We start from the raw sequence: 20,683 nt of genomic DNA on the forward strand, positions 1-20,683 counted from the left end.
GGTGGCTCTCATTTGGGTTGACCCCCTGAAGGCAATGGAACTACTCATGTCATGTAGGTGTAAGGCTCCTGGAAGGGTCTCTATCTGTTGAGGAGGAAGAAGTACTAATAAAGGGATAAAACACATGAAAAAATAATTAGTGATTTTTGTTTTTTGAACTTTCAGAAACTTCTTAGATTGATCTGCATTAGGAGGAAGCCTAAAAGAATTGCTATTCTGAAAGGTGTTAATGGCTGCCATCAGTGGAGTCTTGGTTCTGAAGACAGTCATAGACCCTGATAAAGCCAATGGCTACATCCAGCACCCTCCTTCAGCCTCAACAGAAGATGCAATGAAGACCCTCTATGTAGTAAAGAGAGCTGCAAACAATGGAGGCTGCCATCCAAGGCACTAGACCACATGACAAGTCAGAGATAAGCTATGTGGCCTGAGAGGTTTCCCTGGTTGCAAACACAAGGGCTAGGATATTTGTTTTTAGCCTGTGTGTGCTGGAAGCAGAAAAGCCTAGAGAAGAAGTTTTAATCATGACTGTGAGAGGAAGCAAAGAAACAGAGCTGCTTCTTGGGCACAGAGCTCACACGAATGGCAGACCTGGGGATTTCTGAGCAAGAAAATTGCCTGCTATGATTTGTTTCTACTGTGTTCAGACAAATGGGACCCTGTGTACATTTTTGTAAATAAACAAGATTGCACCAAGAATATATCTGTGTCACATTACTGATTTCTCCTCATAACAGAAACTACCCTAGCAGGGTAGCCTTAAATTCTGGCTGACCACTTGAGCCAAAGGGTGATGTCTGTTTGAACTCTGCCCTGAGATGCCCTAACACCAGATTAATATTTACAATATTCTTAGTAAAAGTTGGAACAAAAATGTAGGATTATGACTAGAGATGGGCTCATCAGTTCAGAAAAATTACTTGTGACTAACAATACCTTGAATGCTCAGAGGTGGAGATGAGATTACAGAATGTCCGTGTGAATGATTGGTGGAGTTATGATAGCAAGAGGTTAGGAATTGACACATGATTGCTGATCATACGTACTTCCTTTGCTGAAATGTTCTGTTTTGATTTTACAGAAGCCTGATTCTGATAAACTACCAGGGTGACATTTAATTGTAACCTGATCAGTTACCATTATAGCCTAAAGCTAAACAAAACTGAAAAGCTGGACATATTAATCTCTTGCTCATTCTCTAACTTTCCCAAACTCACACATACTTTCAAAAACTTTTTGTCCCAATAGCTGGAATAAAGGAGCAGGCCAGGGAACAAATTGTGACTCAGAGTCACAGTTTGGTCCATTTCTCCATCCTATTTCATGAGGAAAATAATTTCAGCTCTCCCTTTACCAGCACAGTTGGTTTCCTCCTCCTCACCAGCTTAAATCTACTGGCACATTGGATGGCAGAAGGTCAAGCCTCTCTACCCATTTCCCACTGCTACTCAGGAAGGCAAGTAGCAGCCTTGCAGAGGTTGCTGTCTTACCTGTGCTGATGTGGTTAACCCATGAGGTGGCAGTGGGGGTATTTAAGGTCCTATTATCCTCTGTTCAATAACATTTGGCAAGTGTCATACTTGCCCCAAATGAATATTTTCAGGTAAAATAACTGTTATTCTAATTAAAGATGAGATCCCTCTATTCAGAGTCAATATTTTGCTATCCAGCTATTCTTCTGAAGAGTATGGTCACAGTTGGAGGATCCGAGCGAGGACAGAACACAGTACTGGGCACCAACATATAAGAAGGGAGGATAGTCTAAGGTGGACAGTAAAGCAAATACAGAGCATGAGAAAGAAATATTTGTACCAGAATTCCAAAGACCATAACGGTAGTTGAGCAATATAAAACTGATCATAGGACTCAAAAGGACCAACTCATTTTGGGTTAGAAAACTGATTCAGTCTCTGTGCAATTTATCTCTAGGCTCCAGTAAGACAAAGAGCAGCTGCTAAACAATGGTAGGTGACTTGTGGTCTGAAATGATTTCTGAAGGGATTCTTCATTTTTAGCTGATGATCAGTGTTCAATTAAAGTCCTTATTTCCAGAGGTTTAACTCAATCCAGTAAAGTTGACGGTTACCTTGAATTTATATGTGGTTTTAATGGGAGGCAGTCAAAGACAGTTAATGTTACCTCTCAATGTGCCATCATGTAATTCATTGTAACTGAAAGTGAATTGAAATAAACGGTATGCCATGTATGTGACCACTCCAGGGTCCAACAAAGATCAGTTCCGCTTCTAATAGGAGCAGAGTAGTGCTCACTGGCTGAAATCCTGGGCCCATTGGGGTGAATGGGAGTTATGCCATTGAGTTTAACGGTGCTACAATTTCAGGTATATACTTTGGGTGGTTTCTTGAGGCTTCATTCATAGATCATTGAAATCAGTGGGAGTCAGCTGGCCTGAGCAGTGAGAAGCCATGTTAGTGATTCAGACCATTTCTTAAATCGAGGATCTCTATCTGCAGTGACCTTGCATAGTTGTGGTATGTGGTGTTTACCTAGAAAGCAAAAGGCTCCAAATATGAAAAGGTAACATTAAATGAATACTCACAGATAGCTAAAACTAAGTATCCTATCTTGGTGGGACAGCTGGAAGGGCCCTTTCACACGTAAAGAGGCTTTCCAGCATAATACAGTCCCCCTTGCTTTAAATACCATATGTAAGAATCAATGCAGCCTTCACTCTTCAGTCAGATAGTCCTTAATGATAGCTGCATGAGCTGCATTTGGAGAGAGTAATGTGACAGTAATATGACAATATACTGCCACCTAGTGTTGTTTCTACAAAAGACAAGGAGGTACATCATTAGAAAGTTTGAGTCACAGAAAAGTAGCAGTGGAGCACTATCCAGGCAGACTCTTTGCTCCAGGAGGGCAAATTCATTGATGAGATAAGCAAGGTCAAGTCCATTAAAGACTAATGGAATCATGCACACTTCTGTCTCCAGGGAATTTGCTTCTGTGCATTTACCCCACCTGCAATGCATCAAATCCATTGTGTTATGGATGTCATACATCGTTACTCCTGGTCAGGTGGCCCACGTGTCAGTCCAAACCACCTGGCACTGACGTAGGAACAATCACAAGAAGGGTGTTATGTTCTTCCCTCCCCCAAAATTTTAAGCAAGACCATTTGTTGTCTCCAACTTTTGCCGGGATTCATGTTCCATATAAATATGCCAAATCTTGAGTCTATGCAGGTGCAATATTTCTGAAACTCTTCTGCCTACCTAGAGTTCTAATGAATGAAATAGTTTTTCCTTTAAACTGAATATGGGCAGTGCTAAGAGAGAAAGCTGTGAAATAGGATGTGCTGGGGAGAAACAGCTTTAACTGGTTCTGTTTTCTTTAAAAGATTTTTTTCCCCTTGTTGGTTTTCTCTGTGGTTCCATTCCTGCAAATACGTCCATATTTATTAACGTTACTACAATGAATATTCCCAATGATTAAATAGTAATAAAAATAAGACATGCTTAAGTGTTTGTAGGGTCATGGCCTATGTTAGTTACTTCATTGCTGATTTTTACTTCATGCTTTGGCAGAAAATAGCATCAGTGTGTGCAGTTCCAAACTATGAGACCTAAAATGTGAAATTTTTAATGGATTTTTTTTTCAAGAAAAAATGCCTCTCATTTCTTTCAAAATGTTTTAACTGAAAAAAAGGAAATATTTGACCGTATCAATTATCTTTCAATAATCAGGAAGTTTGTGCAATATTGTTATTGGAAACATCTAGTTAGGATTTCAGAATATTCATGCACTACTACTTACCATTTACCCAGGGCCGGCGCTTCCATTAGACAACCCTAGGCGGTCGCCTAGGGCGCCAGGATTCGGGGGGCGGCATTTTGTGCGCTCTCCACGGGAGCTTCTGATTCCGCTCCTGTCACGCCGCCGAAGAAGGACCTTCTGCCAACGTGCGCGATGGGAGTGGAACCAGAAGCTCCCGCACGCCCTGTGTTCTGCCTAGGGCGCCAGAAACCCTGACACCGCTTCTGCATTTACCAAACGTTTTCCACAGTTCTTGTATTACATTAGTACTGTCTCAATACAACACATCAAAATATCAGCCTGATCACTTCACTCTGCATAGAACTGCCTGAAATCTAGCACTGACATCAGTGAAACTTGAACTTCCTGAAACCAAGAACTGACTTCAACAGGGCTACTAACAAGACTAAGAACAGGAGTACTTGTGGCACCTTAGAGACTAACAAATTTACATAACATATTTATACATACAGAGAACATGAAAAGGTGGGAGTATGCATACCAACTGGAAGAGTCCAATCATGCATACTCCCAACTTTTCATGTTCTCTGTATGTATAAATATCTCCTGTCTGTGTGTTCCATTCTATGCATCCAAAGAAGTGAGCTGTAACCCACGAAAGCTCATGCTGAAATAAATTTGTTAGTCTCTAAGGTGCCACAAGTACTCCTGTTCTTTTTGTGGATACAGACTAACACGGCTGCTACTCTGAAACCTAACAAGACTAAGGGTAGGTTTACACTTACCTTCCGGGTCGACGCGGTGAGTTCGACTTAGAATCATAGAATCATAGAATCTCAGGGTTGGAAGGGACCTCAGGAGGTCATCTAGTCCAACCCCCTGCTCAAAGCAGGACCAAACCCAACTAAATCATCCCAGCCAGGCCTTTGTCAAGCCTGACCTTAAAAACCTCTAAGGAAGGAGATTCCACTACCTCCCTAGGTAACCCATTCCAGTTCTTCACCACCCTACTAGTGAAAAAGTTTTTCCTAATATCCAGCCTAAACCTCCCCCTCTGCAACTTGAGACCATTACTCCTTGTTCTGTCATCTTCTACCACTGAGAACAGTCTAGATCCATCCTCTTTGGAACCCCCTTTCAGGTAGTTGAAAGCAGCTATCAAATCCCCCCTCATTCTTCTCTTCTGCAGACTAAACAATCCCAGTTCCCTCAGCCTCTCCTCATAAGTCATGTGCTCCAGCCCCCTAATCATTTTTGTTGCCCTCCGCTGGACTCTCTCCAATTTATCCACATCCTTCTTGTAGTGTGGGGCCCAAAACTGGACACAGTACTCCAAATGAGGCCTCACCAGTGCTGAGTAGAGGGGAATGATCACATCCCTTGATCTGCTGGAAATGCCCCTACTTATACAACCCAAAATGCCATTAGCCTTCTTGGCAACAAGGGCACACTGTTGACTCATATTCAGCTTTTCGTCCACCGTAACCCCTCGGAGTTCGAACTATCACGTCTGATCTAGACGCGATAGTTCGAATTCCGGAAGCGCTGCAGTCGACTCCGGTACTCCACCACTGCAAACGGAGGTGGCGGAGTTGACGGGGGAGCCGCGGAGTTCGACCCCGCCGCGTCTGGACGGGTGAGTAGGTCGAACTAGAGTACTTCGAATTCAGCTACGCTATTCACGTAGCTGAATTTGCGTACCCTAGTTCGACCCCCCTTCTTAGTGTAGACCAGGCCTAAGATTAAATATGTCCATAGGTGTTTGCAAGTTCAGGTGCTTCATCGGTAGTTTGCTGTGTAAATACAGTACTACTACTACAGCTGTGTATCTTCTGATGCACTCACTGACTCCTAGCTGCTTTCCATGCACAAGGATGGTCCCTCTCTGAAAAGCTCACAGTCTATCATCATATTTATGTAAAAGGGGGCGGAGTTGAGATCAACATTGGCATTTTCTTATTTTCAAGTACTTAATTGTACAGCCAAAGTGTTCCCTTAATGTGGCATTTTTTGGGCGACCACTTCTCTTTCTCTCTCTTGTTTTACAGATACAGAACCACATGCACAGACATACTCCATGAAAGATAGAGGCCTGCGTAACAGATGAACAGATACAAATTTCATTAGGGCCACTGCTCAGTCCAAGAAAGCAGTAGTCTCCAAAACAGTGCCTGGGTTGGGGAAAAAATATAGTCATATGCCCCTCACTCCCATCTCTTTATGTTCATTTCAGACAGTGATTAGACTGACCCCAATATTCCTCTTTCTCTGTGACATATAGCCACTCCTCTCCACACACACACACTTTGATAGGCCAAAAGAGTTACCTTTTGTGCTTAAATATCTTAAGGTGGGTCTACCATACTCTTCCCTCTCCAACCCTACACTGACCCTTCCCTTGCTGACAGGGAAATACAAACAACACTGTAGGAACCCTACACACAGACACGTACACATGCACACACCACCTTACACACACACACACACAGCCTTAATGTCCATAGAATCATAGAAATGTAGGGCAAGAAGGGACATCAAGAGGTCAACTCATCCATCTCCCCACACATAGGAAGATCATTTCCTCCTCCCCATTCTTTAATCTTTTCCATTATTCTCTCCTACTATCTCCCATTTACACCTTTGTAGCATTTTTCATTTTTCTTCTTTTCTTTCTCCCTTTTATTATTTTCTTCCCTCTTCTTCTGTTTCTCAAACTCCCTCTCTTTTGCGTGTCTTACTGGCCATATGCATGCAGGAATTAGGAGTCAGCATAGTCTGGTGTTTTGAATATCAGGTCTTAAGAGATTTGTCCAAGGTCACAAAATAACCTGGAAATGCCTAATAGCCTAGGATTCTTCTCCTACATTACTGGAACCCATTGGAGCACAGATCTGGAAAAAGAACTCAAGAGGAACTCATAAAATTGGAGGGTATAGTTCATTCATTCTGACTCATGAAACATATTCCCATGTGGAAATTCCTCTCTGAAACACATTGGTCTGCTCTTGATTGCAGTAATTGGACGCAGTACATTATTCCATGTGTGTATGTATCATCTCAACTTTATTTAAGCTGTGTAGCCTGAAACCTATGAAAGAAGGGAGGTGATTGAGTGAGCTCTTTTATGGCATCTACTGGAGACTAAAGGGAGTCAGCTGAGTGAGTCAGTACCTTATTTACCTCTGAACTGCAGGTAGTTTGGGGTATGACTAAGTATTGTACTTTGGAGATTCTTCTGCTGGGTATAGGATCATCCTGATTAAAAAACCTGATGTTTGCCAAGGTGGGTAAGAGGCCCTGCACAGAGCTAGGAATGAAAGAAGAAAGACTGCACATTCGTGGCTTGCTGCTGGGAATACCTCTCGGGGGGGGGGGCTCTGATGAGTTCTTAAGGCTACTGATCACCTCAAATCGGAAAGAGCTAAGTTAAGAGCTATAATTACCTCACAGCTCACTAGAGGTCCCAGTTGTCTAGCTAGCAGAAAACAGCTGTCAGACCCCAACAGCAGTTCCGGTCACCTGACAGCAGGCAGAGCAAGGCAGTAGTTGGATTCACCCCTGGGCTACAGCTTCCAGCAGGTGAGCAGCAGAGTGAGATCAGTTGCATGCACTGTAGTGGGAGAAGAGAAATTCATAGTAATTGTCTACATCAGCCTAAAAATGCAGGTGAGTCTCCCCTGTGCTAGCTGGTGAAATCATTATAGCAGGACACATGGTGAAGCCCCAGAGCTGCCTACAAAACAGGGACCATGATTTTCCTGGACTCCTGGAACTATAAGCTGTAAGTGAGGAAGTTGGGGACCTATGAAATGAGAGTGGGAGCCTGATAGGCAGAACAAACTGCATCAGCCATTCTAGGTCCCAATTGTTAGGAAGTGTGAATTATGTACCCCGAGGTAAACGGTGGTGGAAGGTGTGACACTGAAATACTTGTCCCGGTTCAACCAAGCCTTTCCCTTTTCTTTCCTCCCCCCCAATAAAGTTTGTTTGTTTAAACCTTTGTGCTCACAAGTGGGTACAGATCTGCCTAGCAAAGGTGCCCAGAATGCTTATAGATTACTGGGTGGGGGCTCAAGTAAAAAAAAACATTAAGATATTATAGAGAATCCCCTAAAATAAGGACCTGAGCGCTAGTTGCTGCTGACGCCATTGGCAGAAGGGTTACATTTAGTCATTTCAGGCCACAAAGGTAGCTGCTGCAGATGACACTGCAGACATCCAATTCTGTTCCACTGAGGTTAATGCACTCAAGCTGGATTTATACAGCTGCACCAAGACTGAGACACTGGCCCAGACCGTGGAAACCTATTACATATTCCGCACTTGTTCTGTGCTCGTGGGAGCTCAATATTCATAATGGGTGCAGCACATGCAATATTGTAATCTCATTTATATTGGAACAAATCTGGAATAAATCCATTGACGTCAGCGAAGTTACTGTGAATTTACACCTATGTAACTGAGAGCTGCATCTAGGTCAAGATTTGCAGTGTGGAATGGAGAGCAAAGCGTTGATCTGTGCAGGTGAACTAAGCAGGACCTATGCAGCTACAAACATTTCATGCATTAATTTCTCCCTAAATTGAAAACATTCCACATTGATGGCTGCATTTTTTTTCTTTCTGAGTTAATGATACCACAACTTCCTTCGTTAGTAAAATCTCAGAGGGCAGATGCTGTTCTCTTTGTTCTACACTGCTTCACCTCAGAGACTGCTCTCTGCCTTCTAATGTATCAAGAACTGTATTTGTAACAGATGAGAGATCAGTAAAGTAGCCTTGAAACAGACCTCAATAAAACAGAAAAGAGTAATAATACAGCTCCCATCCACTGCAGATTTCAGCAAATGTTCCTTTTCTCCTCGATACAAATCTTATATATAAGAGTGGGTAAGCAAGACAACTCTACCTAAATAAAAGAAAGGAAGCTGCAGCCTCAGCAGGGGTAAATAGGTTTCCTGCAGGTTTAAGAAGATTTCTCTGATCCAAACTGGGGTGCTTGAACAGTTCAGATAATGAAATGAAATGAATTTTCAACTGCTACAGAAATGCTGCTCAGTGGACCCAGACATGGATCTCCATTGCTGTTTGCTGAGTATAATTCGTTTGATCACAGATGTTCATTTCTTAAAAGTGTCCCATTCCTTTTATTTTAAGGAGCTTGTACATTATTATGCTGGGAGTGTAAAGTGGGAAACTGAGTCATGCATCTACCCAATTTAGGCTTAATTAGTTTTTGCCTTTATTTAATAAAATTTCAGACAGAATTACTTACAATGTCTGGCCATACATTCATGCCAGACAAGTAATAACAGACAAGACGGAATAGGGAAATGGGCCCAAGTTACTGTCTACCGGGGCACCTCCAGGATGGCCATCACCTCACCTGTTCTCCTGGTCTGATCCTTCAGGATCCTTTTTCAGTTTCCAGTTTTGGAGCCCATTTTACATGTACTGAAACATTTTCCCATTCTCCATTACCTAATTTTCTTCCAATCACCATTCAAAACATTACCCATTTATTTTTACATAACCTTTACAATATGCATGCACAAGCTTTAATCTCTTAATGTCCAAGTTTTCTCTGCTGAATTTGCAATTTCTGCATCATGTTGCCCTGGACACCCTGTTTCTCAGTTTCCCAGAAAAAGGAAGTTTTTGTTTATCATTACATGTTTGTACCTCTTTCTTACATCTTCCAAAACAACACATTACATACCTTGCCAACAATATCATTTTAAAGAAATCAGCAATTTTTTTCAAAGAGAAATTAACAAACGAACAAAAATACACTTATGCTAGGTGAAGCCTTGGCCAGCATGTTACCTTATGTATATATTTACTCACTATCCATAATTACAATGTATTAATAATATAACTAATAAAGCATTTAATGTTATCATTAGAAATTCTTCATTTCATGTTATACAGTAGAACCTCAGAGGTACGAACACCTTGGGAATGGAGGTTGTTCGTAACGCTGAAATGTTCAGAACTCTGAACAAAACGTTATGATTGTTTCTTTCAAAAATTTACAACCAAATATTGACTTAATACAGCTTTGAAACTTTACAATGCAGAAGAAAGATGCTGCTTTCCCTTTTTTTTTAAAAGTAATTTACGTTTAACACAGTACTGTATTGTATTTGCATTTTTTTGGGGTGTGTGTTTTTTTTGTTTTGTTTTGCTTTATTTATTTTTTTTGTCTCTGCTGCTGCCTGATCGCCTCCTTCCAGTTCCAAATGAGGTGTGTGGTTGACTGGTCAGTACTTAACTCTGATGTTTGTAGCTCTGAGGTTTTACTGTAGATCAGTATGTGTATATTACTCTCCCCCTTAATCTATTAGGAGGCGGATTTTGAAGAGCACATTATGATTTTTTAATGTCAACATTTCTTATGTTCTGCAAATACAAATTTGTCAGGGAATATTTATTTTACTCAAAGTCCAAAGTTTTTCCTGTTACAATTTTTAGGTGCTCTGGTTTTTAGGCCTTGGGCTTTTTTTTAATTGTTATGGTATCCCAACAAATAGGACCTTCACAAGATTGCATGTCAGCAATGGTTGAAGCAGCCCTTACAAAGCGGAGCTCAGAACACTGGGATCAGATTAAAATAAATGAAACTCCTCTGCATAGGACTATTTTTCCCCAAACCCCAGTTCTAGGACTTGGCTTCACATAGAATAGTACCCCCATTCTGCAAAGGCTAATACAGGTGACTACTTGCAAAGTAAGGAAACTACTCAGTGGCAGTCAAGGTGAGAGAATCAGGTTATGAGAGAACAATTTGCAGAATAAAGTTTTCTCAACATGGATCAGGGTGATAGACATGAACCATTGTGTTCCCAGATCCTTGGAACATGCTCCTACCTAGATCCATAACAGACCATGTAGGTCAGCCTTCAAGGTGCATTGCAAGACCCACCTTTTCTCCCTTGCCCGTAGGCAGATGCATGCTGGGTGGGCTGGGTGTGGGACTCTGAGGACTGGGTGTGGGGTCAATATATTTCTCTTGCCACAGTGTAATTGATTTGATCTGGAGGAACTGATAGGTCTGTTTATTTAGTATATTTTTTATGTGGATGGATGATCTTTTATAGTTTGTAAAAAATATCAAAATAGCTACAAAAGAGTATGCTGATACAGCTACCTTTTTCAGCAGAGGCTTTTCCTGGCCCCTTAAATACGTAGATTGTTCTATTCTGGGGAGCCATGCATAAATCTTGGTTTGGATTCAGTCTTCAGCACAGTAATGGCAACAGACATCATTTGTCAAGGGACACAGCACATTAGCAATTATTATTGTCAAGCTTTCCTATTTTAATCAAAAAGGTTTAATAGGTTCTATGTGCAAGACTCATGTTTGGAAAAAACAAACAAACCACAATGTGTGCTTCACATCAAGGATTAGCCCAGATTATCCACTAATTGATTTAATTGGTCTCATATGGATTCACATCCGATCTATATTCTAATCACTTATAGGCAATTGACAATAATGGACTTTACTGCTCACTTTATATGTAGTCCATTCACCGGTGTGCTGCCAGCATTGCATCCAGGGGCTTCCACTAAGGCCTGGTCTACACTAAGAAGGGGGGTCGAACTAGGGTACGCAAATTCAGCTACGTGAATAGCGTAGCTGAATTCGAAGTACCCTAGTTCGAACTACTCACCCGTCCAGATGCCGCGGGATCGAAGTCCGCGGCTCCAAGGTCAACTCCACCACCGCCGTTTGCAGTGGTGGAGTTCCGGAGTCGACCAGAGCACGCGGGGAGTTCGAACTATCACATCTAGATTAGACGCGATAGTTCGAACTCCGAGAAGTCGAACTCTCCACGTCGACCCGGCAGGTAAGTGTAGACTAGCCCCAAAAGTCACTCTCCCCTTTAACCTGTTGCAGAGAGAAAAGGGGTGAGGAACTGGCAACTCCGCCAGAACCAGGGAAATTATCTTAATTTTCCCTTCGATGTGGTGACCAACATTTTAACAAGTTGCTACTGGGAGTTTCCCAGAACCTGGCCCACTGAGTCACTGGTGTCACTAAATTCAGTGGTTTCACTTGTCTCACTAGCATCTTGCCTGAGATGACCCTGCCACTTATGCCCACTAAACACAGCCAGCCAAATCAATTCCTGATGCAACAATGAGCTTGCACCAGGCAAAGAATTTGGTCCACCTGGACAAATCCTCTCCTTAGTTACACAGATGGACTACCATTGGCTTCAATGGGGTTGCATCAGTGTAAGTTTCTGATCCTGCAGATACCTAGGTATGTGCTTTAAAGGCTTGCGTTTGCAGAATCAGGGCCTAAAAGCAGATTAATAGGTCTATTCTGCTTTTCCCCAATTGTCATTATTTAAGAGAAACTGAATTGAAGCGTTGTTCCATTCAAAAGGTTTAAGAAGATTATTTGCAAATCTCATTTTTTCCAAAATGACTATACTCATTTGTATAAAGTTTCTATATAATTTTGTGAAATAATTATTGTAATTAGCATCTTAATTTGAATTTAGAAGCAATTTCCTCCTTTCCCACCCAGCCACCTTTTTTTCCTTTTTCTTTTCTTTTTTTTCTTTTTGGAAATCTAAATTAATTCCCTGGGAAACTGATGAGAATTTTTCAAACTAGAAATAAATGCATGTAATAAATCAAGAGATAAGGGAACAGGCAGAGATTATTGTGCAATTAAAGTTTACGGAATTAATTCACTTAAGATCCTTAGAGTTTAATGTGAAAAAGCCAGTAGTATCTCTCTTCTTTTCTGAAAGAAGCATCTTCTAAAACTTTGAAGGCAGAAGAGTGCCATAGAAACATATACAGTAATCAATATTCCTCCAATCATTAATAATCAAAGAGATTTCAATACATCTTTCATAGTTTGACATTTAAAATATAAATAAATCTAAGGTACCAAACATCAGCAAACTGAATGAAAACTTGGACAGGTGATTGAAAGTTGAATGTGAATATTTGTTTTTTACCCAAATGAATGTAAATTTCATTAGTTGATAATTAAAAGGAAATTATACAGACATTACAATTACTGCCAATGGCATAAATTATGAAACTATATGGCAAAACAATTTAGGAATTCACACTGCTGTTCCTATTGTCAATTTGGTTACCAAAGAAACCAGGAATAAATAATATACTCAGTGACTATGTAAATGAAGTCTTGATGTGTTGCTAGGCTGTTAAAGCTAATGTCATTGTATAAAACAATAATGTTAAACATTATTAGTTTTTTAATTATGTCAGTTAATTAGAATTGTCCCTGTTAATTGCCTATGATTCACCTCTAAAAGAAAAATGTATGAATTTGCGCTTTGGTGTTTTTTCCCAAAACACCAACGCAAAATAAATATATAAATAAATAAACAAAAAGGGCTACAGTTTTGCATCACAGAATTTCAAAAATAACATTATAATACATCCAGTAATTATGGTTGCATCCATCTGTAATAAAAGGGCTTTTATGAAAACATATTAAGGAAGGCATTAAAAATGGAGAGCATTGATGGAGGCACTGTTCTATTACAGAGAACCATAAATAAAAACCTTCAGAGCACTGATTATGAGTTAATAAATAATAATAATAATAAATAATAATGAACCATAGCATGAGACAAAAACAGCACATGAACTGAGACATAAGCAAACAGGTATGTTATCTTAATAGCTTAGGTTCATTTGGACAGACCAGTAGAGAAGGGAGTAACCAAGCCTAAGAAATACAAAGAGTTGGACTGTAATATCCTTACTCACAGTGCTTAGTACATTCCTCCATGAGTAGTCCCCCGCATCGATGGGCCACTTGTCAAGTAAGGTGCTATTCAGCGTGAATAAGGCCCAAAGGAAATTGTTGTTAGCGCATCACAATTTCTATATTTTATGATTCAAATGCACCCGTTAGTCCTGTCCAGGTCATCTTTAATTTACTCCTAAATTATAATACATCTTATAATACTTTGCAAATGAACTCTCAGAAACATGATTAACTTGGGAAGGAAGGAATGGCTAACTCTGCATCCCACAGGATTTAAACATATTGAATATGAAACCTAGTGACATGAGCATGCATCGTTTTTTTCCCCCGCCCAACAAAATTTAAAGGATTCTGGTGTAAGCGGCAAATAATCAATTTTTGTTCTGGATCTGGAAATGTTTGCTTAAGTCACATACCAGGGATAGCTTATCTATTTTGGTACAGCACAACAGCCATTTTCTGCATTACTAGTGCAATACAATGAGCTGGGTACTTCATCGGGTCTATGTCCAGTAGGAGACCCCACAGATTAAATAACCTGCAATGTTTTTCACACTTAAAGGAATCTTCCTTTAGCTCAAGTAACAAGGGCCTTCATTTTTGGTGCTGCAAGTCCCAGCCAGTGTAGTACAGTGTTTGTATGTAGGCTAGGGTGACCAGATGTCCCAATTTATAGGGACAGTCCCGGTTTTGGGGTCTTTTTCTTATATAGGCTCCTATTACCCCCCACACCAGTCCAGATTTTTCACAGTTGCTGTCTGGTCACCCTAATGTAAGCTGTCATGGTGCATTGCAAATGGCACCCCAGATGAAACTTGAACTCCTGAAGACCTCAGATGTTCATGACAAGCTTGTCTACAGATGAGTGTAAGACACTGGCCTCGTGCATGTGCTCATGTCTTCTTCAAAGCTGGTAAAGAAATTGCTATCAAGGTGCTGATGCTCACCTCCGGTTGGACCATGATGCCAGCCTCCACTGACCATTTATTAAATTTTTAAAAAAGCACCTTAGTGCTTTCTTCTGTGCTGCCCCACATGCTTGAGAGGCGCTCCTCGCGAATATCTGCAAAGCTACCTCACTTCCACTTTCACAGCCCTCCTCAAAACACTCCTTTACCATGATGCCTAGGTTGCTGGTGTGCTGAACCCACTGCCTATCATGCTGAGAAATATTGTATCTTTACTTCATTATACACCCCAGTCTGTCTGTATCCATTTGGTACCTCTTGTCTTATACTTGGATTGTAAACTCCTTGGAGCAGGGATCATCTTTTAATGTTGTGTTTGTACAGCTCCTAGCACAATGGGGTCCTCGTACATGACTAGAGTTTGTAAGTGCTATGGTAAGACAAATAAGAAATAAAATAAAATAATGGCTAAATTGGATGAGGCTTGCGCTACTGGCCTTGATATCAGTGGTGTCTCTTCACAAATACAGCCACTATTCACTAGACTACAAAGATGCTTACATTAGGAATAAAATAGTTGGTTCTAAATAACAAGGAACAACTGATTAGTGATTCCTGGCCCCTCTACAGACCCCATTTTCTCTACTTTGTAAAAAGTTTTCTCTCACCAGTTCTAGTCCAAGCACTTCTATATAAATTACAGAATTCATTGCCCTACTGTCCTATCTAATGAAATATAAACATGTGACAGATCACCTGGGGTCTGTCAGTGTATTTCCTGTTCCAGAGGAACAGAGAGAGAGAGGCATGAAGTTGAGAAATCCTACAGCTGAGAACAGTGAAGATGCAAATCAGAAGCTAAACACCTTCACTTGGGGTGGTATTTCTAGGGAGCTGGAGAGCAAGCTGGCCTGTTGAGTTGCTGGATTGGGAGACAAAGATGTGGCATTTCATCCTGACAAAACACTATTTGTGGAAATGTTGATGAAACCTCACCCTGATATGATGATGAAATCTAAAGACGAAGATTTGATAAATAGAGAGGGTGGAGAAGAGAGGTAGGAGAGATCTGTGGACGCGGCGACTGGAGTCGGTCAGGCTAACCAGGGAGTGACCAGAGTAAGACCAGTTTAGTGAAATGCAAGATTTTATTTTCTCGGAAACAAAGGTTACTGGGCTTTTGCAAAGTAGTCATATGAGGTATATAATGCAAACGGTGTCATTGGTTTTACTACCATTCTCTTAATTTTTAATAAATCTTGTTTTTAAGAAAACTTCTGCTGTATGGGTGTTTTATGCAGACCGCACCAAAAAGAAACAAGAATCCCTCCTCCTCTAAAGAGAGGAACGCTAAGGAGTTCTGAAGACTAGCCTTTCCTCACACATCCCGTATACACTCATGGCTTTAGTCCAGAAGTCGGCAACCTTTCAGAAGTGGTGACTGAGTCTTCATTTAGTCACTCTAATTTATGGTTTCATGTGCCAGTAATACATTTTAACATTTTTAGAAAGTCTCTTTCTATAAGTCTATAATATATAACTAAACTATTGTTGTATGTAAAGTAACTAAGGTTTTTAAAATGTTTAAGAAGCTTCATTTAAAAATTAAATTAAAATGCAGAGCCCACCCAGCCCGGTGGCCAGGACCCGGGCAGTGTGAGTGCCACTGAAAATCAGCTTGCGTGCCGCCTTCCGCACCCGTGCCATAGGTTGCCTACCCCTGCTTTAGTCAAATGAGGCAGGCACAGAGCTGTCCTCTCCCAATCTATTGCAATGGGTTCTTGCAGGTGAATGAAAAGTTTAAGACTAAGGAGAAGACATGAGTTGGCAGGGATACGGTGACATTTGTACTCTTTATAACACCCAGCTTATAATGGTGACCTTACGATACAGCTTGACATAATTTAAGTGACAAATGTTTTGTTCAGTTAGCTGTGTCACAAATAACTATATGTTAGCAGGCAGATTAACTAGCTCTTTCACTGCTAAATTTAACACCTATTGTTTCTAACAAACCTCTGGATACTGATGAAAGATTACCCAGCTTTGATGTGGGTTTAGCCGTTGCTTTTATTTTTTTATTCCCCTACAGCAGACATTCATGCTTGCGGATAAGAACAAATAGTTTTTAGGACTATAGGATTTAGGAAGTGTGACGTTATCTGATTAAAATATGATCATATAGATCATTGTTGCAACCCTGTTATATATTTGCAGCAAATATTGTACAAAGGTTGTCAAATTGGTGTCTATGAAAAGGTTATGTTTTGCTGGTTATGATTATGATATCTATATGCAGGTATCATTTTTGTATTTGAAGTTATAAGTATTGGAATATCCACCAGTTTTATGGGGATTGTCTGCCCCATTCTTTGCAATTCACCCTAATTGTGTGACCACAGATATCCCACACTGGGACACCAGTCACAGTCAGATATGCCATGTAAGATATCTGAAAAAATGTTATAATTTGCCAGATATGCTAATCTTGTTTATATGTCTGTATCACCTCTGTACTATGAGTTATAGATTTGTATGTACAAACTTATGCTATGCTTCTGGGTGACACCCCCAGACAGTTTGGCATCAGCACTGCCTAGCCTGCCTGATGGCCAACTAAGGACCATCAGCTATACAACTGACCCATTGAGAGAAGGCAGATGCACCTTATGACTCAGCAAGGCATGCAGGGACATGCCCATGGACAGAACTCTAAGGCTTCCAAGCCATGTGCTGGGAAGCTTGTGTTTGAAATAAAGGAAGCACAGGCTGCATGGCAAAAGTCTATAAAGAGCAGCTGCATCTTCTCCATTTTGTCTTCAATGCTGCTTCTTACCTCTGGAGGAACTTTGCTACAAAAACTGAAGCTCGGAACAAAAGACAATGACCTATCCCAGCTATGGATGCACTCCAGAGACTTGACTTAAGCCAGCAGTTTATTTCATCACTGCCAGGGACGGCTCCAGGATTTTTGCTGCCCCAAGCAGCAGCCAAAAAAAAAAAAAAAAAAAGCCATGATCGCGATCTGCAGCAGTTTGGCAGCAGCCCTACCGCTCCCACTTCATTCCTCGGCAGCGATTTCGTGGCTGGTCCTTCGCTCCGAGAGGGTGTGAGGGACCCATCGCTGGAGACCGGGATGTGCCGCCCCTCTCTGTGGTGGCTGCCCCATGCACCTGCTTGCTAGGCTGGTGCCTGGAGCCGGCCCAGATCACTGGTACAAGCCTGAACCAAGAACTTTGCCAATACTGTATGTAATTGATTCCTTTAACCAATTCTAACTCTCACCTTTCTTTCTTTCTTTCCATAAATAAACCTTTCAATTTTAGATACTAGAAGATTGGCATCAGCGTGATTTTTGGGTAAGATGTAAGTTATATATTGACCTGGTGTATGGCTGGTCCTTTAGGATCAGAAGAACCTATTATTTGATCAGACTGGATGTAAAAAACCACTCATCTCTGAATTCAGTATTTTTGATGATGATATAAGAACTAGAATACCTTTGGAAACTGCGTTTGTGTTTTCTTGTTAGCCAGTGTGGTGAAACAGGAGTTTACTTTTGTGGCTGGTTTGGTATATCTTATAAAAGAATATGTTTGCGCTATTTCTCAGCAGTTTGTCCTGAATTTTGCATCCTCAGTTGTGACCCACTAAGGCACAGTTACAGGAAGATTTAAGGACAGATTGTGTCATTAAATCTGTGACCTGTGCTGGGACCAGTGCGGAGCTGCATGTGAGGCACAGGGCTAGACTTGAGGCTCCAAAGTCCAGTCAAAGGTGCCAAACGCCCAACAATTTCAATTGGTGCCTAATTTCGTTGAAGATCTGGCCCAAAGTCTCCTGGAGATAATGGGGAGTTCTGGTCTATTTTGATGTCATGAAAAACTCAGGATCATTATGACTATTGTAACCTACTGTCAGGGGTGAAAGTAACTTAAAGGACTTACCGGTATGCCGGAGTCCTGAATGAGGGTGTGGCCTCAACCAGAAGAGGCGTGGCCTCAACCAGAAGAGGCGTGGCCTTTTAAGATTTAAAGGCCCTGGGGCTCCAGCTGTGAGCCCCAGGGCCTTTAAATCACCCCAGAGCTACCAGCTGCCGAGGCGGCTGGGATCCCTGGGGCTCAGGGGTGAATTAAAGGGCCCAGGGCTCCAGCTGGTGCACTGTCTACACTGGTGCTTTACAGCACTGAAAATTGCTGCGCTCGGGGGGGGGTGTTTTTTCACACCCCTGTATGAGACAGTTGCAGTGCTGTAAATTGCCAGTGTAGACAAGCCCTTAGAGATCTCTGCCCACAGGCATGCCCCTACAAGTCCTGCTGAGTCATAAGGTGTACCCCTGACACCTTTCAATGGGTTCATTGTGCAGCTGATGACCCTTGATGGGCCATCAAACAGGCTAGGCAGTGCTGATGCCATTCTGTGTAAGCGTGTTACCCAGACACACAGCACAAGTTTGGAAATATAGATTTAACCTACATATCTATAACTCATGATACAAACATATAAACAAGATCATCATACTTGGCAAATTATAACAATTTCGCAGATACCTCACATGCCATATTTGCAATTCATTGCAATTTTATAATATTGGTATTAACCATATCAAAGTGTCTCCCATATTCCGTACAGCATCACAACTATAAATCAATCTTTTTTATCCTATCCTTGTAACCTGATACATTTGGTTATAAAAGAGAAAAAGGAAACAAGCAGCCTCTCTTGAAACCATGCGGCAGAAACAAATACATAAGAATGTTTTCAGTTTTCCCAGATGAGTTACCATAAACGAACGGTGGCAGTGTAACCATCACAAGAATATTAAAGTGATTCTGCTCTAAAAAGTGACTCAAACTGGCATAGTGGGTTTCCATGTTGATTTCTGCATGGTTTCTAGATCATTGCTCAGTTTACAGGTCAAGGTATGTTTTTTCCTAAACGCAGGCCCTGTAAATTGATCCTGGACCTAGTTAAGTTAGCAGTTAAGTTACAGCAGGGTGAATACACATAAAAAAATAAAATATATGCTAGGAAGAAGGTGCTACCTAAATGCAGTCATTTTTCAGAGTAGAATTGCCGTTTAAGAATGGCATGTTTCAGACATTTTCTTTGATCAAGGAGATACCATGACGGTAGCATTTTTATCAGCTTGGATTAGGGCCAGGGCTGATATGTATATGTTTGATACAATCAAATTTTTGCTGAGGGTTTTATGCAGCAGTGGCTAATAATGCCAAAGGTTTCATAGTTAAAATAAAGATTTAAAGAAATCTTTCTGGTTTTGTATGAGCTTTTATTGTCTTGTTTCCATGACTACCCATGCAATTTGATCCCTGTTGTTTCTAAACCTACCATGAATCCAAAAGTTAATCATCACTGAAAATTCCATATTTTAATTGGAGCGAGAGAGAGAGAGAATGGAATAGGCACGAGACAAAACTGCCAAAAGGTGCAAGAGATTCAGTCTTATGTTACATTTTTGAATAATCATATAATCACTTATGACTGAAGGTTTGGTGCCACTGAATTCAAAACAAAGACAGAACACTACCCCTGAATTGGACTGAAACATAAATTCTATCCTAACGCTAACCCACCTCGAGACTGAAACGTTATCTCCCAGGCCCATCCCTTAATAGAAAGTGGGGGCTATATACCTGAAATATATCTTGAATTAGTTTACTAATCCCAAATTCAAAAAACCCAGAGGCTAGGAAGATGATTCCTTACACAATGACATGTCCAGCATTTTGCGGTTTCATCAGTTTTGTTTTGTGAGACCAGTGGGCAAAATTTTCTAATCATAATTTTCACTTGGTATTCCTCCCATGAGAGTAGAGGGAATTTTACTGCTCAGACTGGTTTATAATGTATCATTCCTGTCCTCTGGAGAGCTTTGCTGATTCATTTCATTTTCCTAACCTAACCTCAGTTTTCAAGTTTGACCTCCAGTTCTGAAGGAAAAAGTGCATGCAAAATGCCTTTAAAACAAATCAACAACAAACAGATCAGATTTTGTCATTTTCTTACATACCATTCTATAGGAAATAAGGGCTCCTGAATATTTTCGTCCTCGGAGACTGACAATGCTGTTGATTATGAAACATTCTGGCTAATAAGGCTTTGGCTACACTTACACTTCAAAGCGCTGCCGCGGCAGCGCTCCCGTGGCAGCGCTTTGAAGCGCTAAGTGTAGTCAAAGCGCCAGCGCTGGGAGAGAGCTCTCCCAGCGCTGTCCGTACTCCACCTCCCTGTGGGGAATAACG

The 20,683-nt window shown here is 41.1% G+C and overlaps 1 long non-coding RNA gene across 1 annotated transcript; it reads right to left on the minus strand.

Moving 5' to 3' along the window:
* Positions 1-409: 409 nt before the first annotated feature.
* Positions 410-20,533, minus strand: LOC123373006. Its single transcript, XR_006580515.1, has 3 exons — positions 20,452-20,533; positions 7,185-7,351; positions 410-2,507 (listed from the first exon to the last, which is right to left on the minus strand). It is a non-coding gene; the product is annotated as an uncharacterized LOC123373006 (long non-coding RNA).
* Between the last annotated feature and the right edge of the window lie 150 nt (positions 20,534-20,683).

The sequence above is a fragment of the Mauremys mutica genome, chromosome 6 (assembly GCF_020497125.1).
Source record: "Mauremys mutica isolate MM-2020 ecotype Southern chromosome 6, ASM2049712v1, whole genome shotgun sequence".
Classification (NCBI taxonomy): domain Eukaryota; kingdom Metazoa; phylum Chordata; order Testudines; family Geoemydidae; genus Mauremys; species Mauremys mutica.